Source organism: Microtus oregoni, unplaced genomic scaffold (assembly GCF_018167655.1).
Source record: "Microtus oregoni isolate MIOR12 unplaced genomic scaffold, Mior012 000050F_000, whole genome shotgun sequence".
In the NCBI taxonomy this organism is placed as follows: Eukaryota; Metazoa; Chordata; class Mammalia; order Rodentia; family Cricetidae; genus Microtus; species Microtus oregoni.
This window is the reverse complement of record NW_024543224.1, coordinates 1,044,173-1,051,719: the sequence shown is the minus strand read 5'-3', so window position 1 is coordinate 1,051,719 and position 7,547 is coordinate 1,044,173.

The window sequence follows — 7,547 nt, the reverse complement described above, 5'->3', positions numbered from 1 at the left end:
GACCTTCCTCCATCACTTGCTGAGTTTTTTTGCAATAGTTTCATGATATTAGGTCTTATGTTAAGACCCTTACTATTCTGGAGTTGAATTTTGTGCAAAGTGAAAGACAGAACAGAGTTTCTATTTTCTACATACTGTGATCAAGTTTTCCCAGTATTCTTTGTTGAAGATACTGTGTTCTTTTAAATATATATATATATATTTAGAATATTTGTCAAAAATAAGTAATTGTAATGATGTGGTCCCATCTCTGTGTCCTTTGATCCACTGGTCTACAAGTCTCTCTTTGTGCATTAGAGTGTTGGTTTTGTTTCTATGGCTCTTTGATAATAATTTGAAATCAGATATAGTGTTACTATCCTTGGTGTTTGTGCTTCTATATAACTTTTTAGTTATTTGTTTTGATGTTTTTGAAGAATAACCCAGGAATTTTGATTGGAATTGCATTGAGTCTGTAGATTGATTTATGAACTATAGGCATTTTCAGAATAACATCTTCATATTTTAAGGAAGATAAGGAAATATAAAAACAAATCCTTTCTTATGATTATTAATATATTAGATGCAGAAAAATGTTTCTGAAGCATGAATGAGGTTTGATAATGAGAAATCATGGCCTTTAACTAAGGGCTTAATTGTGAAGAAGTCAGTGTTCCCTACTTAGAAATCTTGTACTAAGTTTGGTTATAAAGACCATATCACAATTAAAAATTATTTCTTCGTATTAAAGGTGATAAAAATGTCAGTACATACCAAGGAAGCAAGCTTCTATTTTTGTTTGTTATTAATTTGTTTTGTTTCATCTTTTGTTTGCTTGATTCTTTTTTTTTTTTTGACAGGGTTTCTTTGTTTGCCTCTGTCTGTCATGGAACTTGCTCTGTAGACCCAGCTGGCCTTGAACTCAGAGATCTGCCTGTCTCTGCCTTCTGAGCACTGGGATTAAAGGCATGCACCACTACCGCCTGATCTGAACAAATTTCTTAATGAATGTAATAATGTTCAGAAAAAAATCACGACTTTTGGTACAGTTACACAAACATGGAAATAATGAAATAGTTTGTGTTGTGCACAAGATTTGCCCTAACTCTGTTGCTGATTCTGTCATTAGAGATGAGAAAATGTTCACTATTTGGAAACATGGTCTCTGTTAAGAAAGGACAGCCTTTTCACTCCCACTCAAAAACACCTGCATAAATTGTATGAAAAAAACCCTTATATGAAATTCCTAAAAATTCTTATTCATAGACTTTTCATAAATGATGGTATAGTAATAGTAATTTATATTATGTAATGTTTGAAACTATTTTGTTATTTTTCCAGGGAACCTAATATGGTATGTGAGCAATGTACTATTGAACTATACCTCATGGAATGAAGATTTTTATGCCTAACATAGTAAGATAATGTTCACTTTATACTCTTGGAGGATTTGAAAGGATCTGCAATGATTCTATGTATTCTTGAAAGTTTTCTTAGTTTTCTAACATTTGTCTTTTATCTTATACCCATTTTTGAAGTACTACTAGCCTAGTATAGGCCCAATCTGGCAGTAGATACTGATAGCCAATTTATTATGATGTCATAAATCCCTTCATCATTTTGTTGCCACAAGAACCTTATTGCTACGTAAACACTTACAGCCAGTCTCCTTATTCACCCCTACCAGGTAAGATGTTTACTAACCTTCTCTTGACTTTCCTGGGAGACTAACTTTCCTTTGACTTTGGAAAATTGTATTAATTATTTTTTTTTTGATTTTGGTATTTTACTTTACTTTTATTCAGTAATGCATTATTGTCTGTGTAGTTGGTAACTGCTGGAATGATCTCCTTTAAAATGCTGTGGGAATTGTAGAGGTCTCACATTCAGAAGGCTTGTATATACTCAGCAGTATGTTATGGCTCATATAAATTCTTTCATTATCTCATTGTTAGAAGAACTTTGTGCTCAATTTAAGTAATCATTTTACTGTGTATCTTGGCCCTAGTAGGATGTATTCACTATTGATTTGATGGTAATTTGAAGTTAGAATCTCCCTCAAAATAGTGCTGATACCCTTCATGGGAACAGAGTTTTAGTGCTGTAGTAGTAGATTAATATATTTCATCTTGTTCTTTTCAGTATTATGAGGGTTCACGTGTTCCTTGATTTATGAAAACACCAAAAGATCTATTATAAATATCAATGTATTTCAGTTATTCTTTTATTTATATGGCATATTGGTTTGAATTACACATTTAGTTGTTAAAATAATTTTAACTCCTAGGACCTATTGTTAAACATAGTCATGCAATTTTTTTTTCTTTCCCTCATTTTCTTCTTCCCCCTTCTCCCTTGTTCTCTTTCTCTTCTCTTTCTCCTTCTTTTTGGCTATTTATGATAGGTTCACACTCTAGTCCAGGCCAGTCTGGAACTCAGTATATCCCACAAAGGCTGGCCTAGAACTCAGAACAATATTAATAATTCAACCTCCTAGTGCCATATAAACATATTCATCTATGAATTATGTAATATTTTTAACATTCATCACAAACTATCAATCTCCATTATCAACTTACATTATTTATCATGTGTCTTTTGTGCATTTCCTGCTATTTCCAGTTCTTAAATTTAAACTCATGAATCAAATATGCTTCCTTGTTTGAGCCACTATAGTTCAACTCTAATATGACAAATTTTTGACTCATTTCATAGCCACTTATTACATAAAGTCAGGTCTTTGTAATATATGAGTTGTTCTATCAATATTCATATAGTTTTTCAGGCCCCTTTTGAGATAATAGTTGCACATTTTTTCTCCGTCATGAATGCCTAATGAGATGTTTGACCTAATGAGTTTTTTTTATTTTTTTCACATTTTTTATTTTCACTTTGTTAAGCTTCTATAATGTTTTAGCTGATTTATTTGTCAGTTATAGATTTTTTTCACTTCTTTTTTTTTAAATTGACTATTTGTTTTGAGATTTATTTTTGCATTTCCTTATGCTAACTCCTCAATTGTTTTTTTTTGTTGTTGTTGTTGTTTATATATCCTGGGCCTGAATATACTTTAAAACCTCACACCTTGGGTTCTAGTACCCTTTTTCTTTTTGAATTAGGATAACCTATAACAGTGTTTCTCAACTTGTGAGTTACAATCTCTTTGAGGATTGAACAAACATTTAATGGTGTTCATGTATCAAATATTCTGAATATTGTATAATTACATTATTATTCATAACAATAGCAAGATTATAATTATGAAGTAATGGTTAAATAATTTTATGATTGGAAGTCACCACAATTAATAAAAACCCAGAGACAGATATTTGAATTCAACCTGAAGGACAGAAAAGCAAAGCAGCCAAACACTTGCTCTTACCTCTACTTAGTCCAAAATCTCAGCCCTGCCTCCAGGAATCCTCAGAATGAGCCTGAGCCTGAGAGCTGTCTCCTCCTGTATTATATTCCTCTCTAGTGCTGGGTTTCCAGGCATGTACCACTACTGCTTGGTTTCTTTGGTAAACAAGTGTGGCTACTGGGATTAAAGATATGTGTAAGATATGTGTCACCACTTCCTGGTCTGTAAGGCTGACCAGGGTATCTGTTTTACTCTCTGATCTTTAGGCAAGCTTTATTAAAATATAAAGGAAATGTCACTACAAACCACAATATTAAAGAATTGTATTAAAGGGTTATAGTATTAGGAAGGTTGAGAACAACTGATGTATATATAGCATATGTTTTAAGTAAGTATCAAGTTCATTTTTATGGATATCCATTAGGCATTAATATTTATAAAAAGTTACAATTTTCATCTGTGGTTTTAGTACATTATCATAGTAAATGCTAACCTGATTCAAATCATTATTGAAGCATATTACCGACTTCTTCAGAGTTTTGTCTTAGATCATAGAAGCATTAAAATTTGAGCCAATTTCTTCCTTGTCCCCTTAAACAGGATAGTTAATAGAGCATTTTTTTGCAAAGTGTTGTGTAATTGTGACATAAATAAATAAGTACTTCTATGTTATACTAGAATATTCAAGATATATTCCATACAAATGTTATTGAGGAAGTGAAAACCTTAAACAAATTTGATTAGAAAATATCAATGATGAAATGGTAGATTAAAAATATCTAATAAGTTTTGGTATACATAGCATTTTACAGTAGTTTCACAAAATTCATCATTAAGTAATGATAAGCTAATGCCAAAGGCAACCATGTGAAATTGCTTATTGTCAAAGCATGAATATGAAAAAAATAATATAAAAAATTTCAACCTTCTTTAATTTGCTCTGTGACCTCTGTGAATAGTCCTTCTTATAGTCCAATAATAGAGTAAAAATGAGACACTCACACACCTACAGCAAGTTACAGTTTTTATATATTAAATGTATATTGGCAGTATCAATGCAAAGCAAAGCTGTCATAAAATAGGGGAATACAAGAGCTTATTCTTGAGCCAAATTTAAGTGATCATGACCCATGGAAAGGAACAATGATGTAGTTCACCATAAGAAACAATGACCATTTATGTATAAATAATAATGACCATTTATGTAACAATAGTGTTTTTAAAATAGTAACAACAGTATATTTGATAAATAGAGACACTTCTCAAATAGTTTGGATTTCTCAAATACATTGGTGGGAACTTCATGTGCACAGCATAGAGTAAAACAGGAAAGTCACAGTTGTAAGCTTCATATGCAACCTGATGGCTTTCTTAGCCTTTGTGCTGTCAAAAGTTAGTGGGGTTTTTTGTGCATTCCAAAAAGGTTTACATGCTGGTCTCAAAAGTAAGTGGTCAAACACAAAGATAGATAACAAATACCTGTTACAGTTATTAGAGATATCAGTATGATTTGGCTCCGGTCCTGCAGCACTTTTACCTCTCCATAGTAGCAAAAGTTCTATCTGCCAAATAGACTTGTAAAATCATTAACAGAGTACACTTTTGTAATTGGAAGTTTTTGTCCTACCTGGTCCTGCAGTCATTTAGTCCCAAAGAAACACAAAGAGGCTTATATTAATTATAAACTATTTGGCCTGTTAGTTCAGGCTCATTACCAACTACCTCAAACAAGTTAAATTAACCCATAATTCTATCTATGTTTAACCACATGGGTGGGTACCTTTCCTCAGAAATGCATTCTCATCTTGCTTCCTGTGCTTCTGGATGATGACTGCTTCTCCAGCTTTCTTCTTCCCAGAATTCTCCTAATCATGTCCCCTTGCCTAAACTTCCTGCCTGGCTACTGGACAATCAGTATTTTATTAAACCAATATGAGTGACAAAGCTTTACAATATGCAAGAATGTTATCCCACATCATTTCCCCTTTTGTTTCCTTTTCAGAACAAGAATGCTGAATCTAATCTCCTTTGTTTAGCTTTTTGAATGACTAATATCCATAATGACTTGTAACCAACACTCTAAACAAAGACAAAATCCATAATCTGTTTTTTGGGAATGTGGCTGTAGTTTTCTAGGTTACTTCCTGCTGACTGAGGGTGCTGATAGTCTTACGAGGATACAATGAAAATTTAGGATTATGTTCAAGTCCTGACTGCAGTGTTCTTTAAGGCTGGATCATCTCATCCAGCACTCTTGAGGCTGTTATGGATGTAGAGCTCAGACAAAACTTCAACAGAGGTGCTCTGAAAAGTTGGATCATCTGTGCCACCCAATTCCTGTTGAAGATTTTGCAGAGAGTCTTACTTGATCAAATCTTATTTTTCTTAAACAAGAATGAATTCACAGCCTTTCATTTCCTATGGAAACAAAAACAAATTCTCTTCTATAAAGTAACATATCTTTTGACTTAAATAATAAAGTCAACGCATTTTCAAAATATATACTTTGGATTAATACAGGAACATTTATAATTAAATGTCTTTTAGCAGCTGCTGCTCCTGCCTCAGTAGTCAAACAATTTGAAGAAAACACAATAATATATGATATTCAGACTCCCTGTGTATTTTCTGTGGGACCCTCACTCCTTATTCTCAAAGGGGCAAGAAAAAATTTCCTAGCAGAATGTTTTTCCAGGAAGATAGTGGCCTTCCCCTCTCCCACCCAGGAGATTCTAAGCACAAGGTCACTTAGCTCAGCCCAGCCAGCCACCTGGTACAGGCTGATAAAGATGGTCTAACTTAAGAACAAGGAAAAAGCTGACTTGACAGAATGGGAGGGAGCAAAAATCCTTGTACCCTGCCAAGCATCTTCAATGGTTCTCTTTGTAGTTATGCCTTTAAAAGCTTACCCCACAGAGGAGATACATCTCCTCTCTGCTTTGTTGTAATGGGGATGGAGATGAGTTCCAAACATGTTTCTATTATGCTGATTAAACCTTGCTTATTACATTCTGGGCCTCTCTGGTGGTCTCTCTCTGGGGGGTCATATTCTGGGCACAACCTTTTCCATCTTTATGTGGAATTTTTCTTACTCTATTTTTAAGGACTTTATCCTTTTTCTTTTCTCTTCCAAGCCTGTTTATTTTTAAATACACTATAAACTATTTAGAGTTGTTTTTTTATCTGAATCTGTCTTTACTGTATATCTCTATCTCTATGATTATACAAGTCTTTAATCTGCTAAATGATATGACTAGGATTAAAGCACAGAATTTGGCAGCTGACTCCTCTCCATTCCTTAGCTTCTTGAAAGACTAGCTTCATGGTGGAAGTATTGGTGGAAGCCATGTTTATTGCACAACTCTGCGGTGTTTTTAGGTCTATGCCACCACCAAGAAGCATATCATTGGCTGCTCATAAACACTCTTAAAGTGTTTGGTGGCAGGTCCTCTTAAAAGAGCTATCATGCATTTTTTTCTGTTAATACTGAGTCAGGAATTCGTTTTTTAAAGGATCTGTGACTGCACACTACCAGCAAACAGAGACTACCAGAGTAAAGACATTTACCAAGAAGCTGCACTTGATTCTGTTCTTGTATGTCTAGAATCCTTTTTTTTAAAAAAAAAAAAAAAAAAAAAAAAAAAAAAAAAAAAAAAAACTTTCTCAGGCTTTATGTTGAAATTCTTGCCAAATGTTTGGGCTCCACTTGAAGACAGAAGTTTCTGTCTCACATGATCCCACAGCCATTCAATTCCAAAGAAACATACAAGGGCTTATATTAATTATAAACTATTTGGCCTATTAGGTCGGGCTGGCTCTTACAACTTAAATTAACCCATAATTCTTGTCTTTGTTTTATATGGTGGTTTACTTTTCTCAGTAAGGCATTCACATCTTACTTCCTCTGTGTCTGGCTGGTGATTGTTTCTCTGCCCTTCTGTCTTCTTCCCAGAATTCTCATTGTCTTGTTGCCCCACCTAGACTTCTTGCCTAGGTCCTGGCCAATCAGTCTTTTATGAAACCAATATATTGCCCTTATACTGTCCAAGAACATTATCCCACAGCACAATTTGTGGGGTATTTTTTTTTTTTTTTTGGTTGGGGAATGGGAGGAGAGAAAGGGTACTTAAGTTACAAATATTGAAATTTCCAATTTAATAGACATTTTCATTTGAATAAAAATATTTTATTACATCAATAGTAAAAA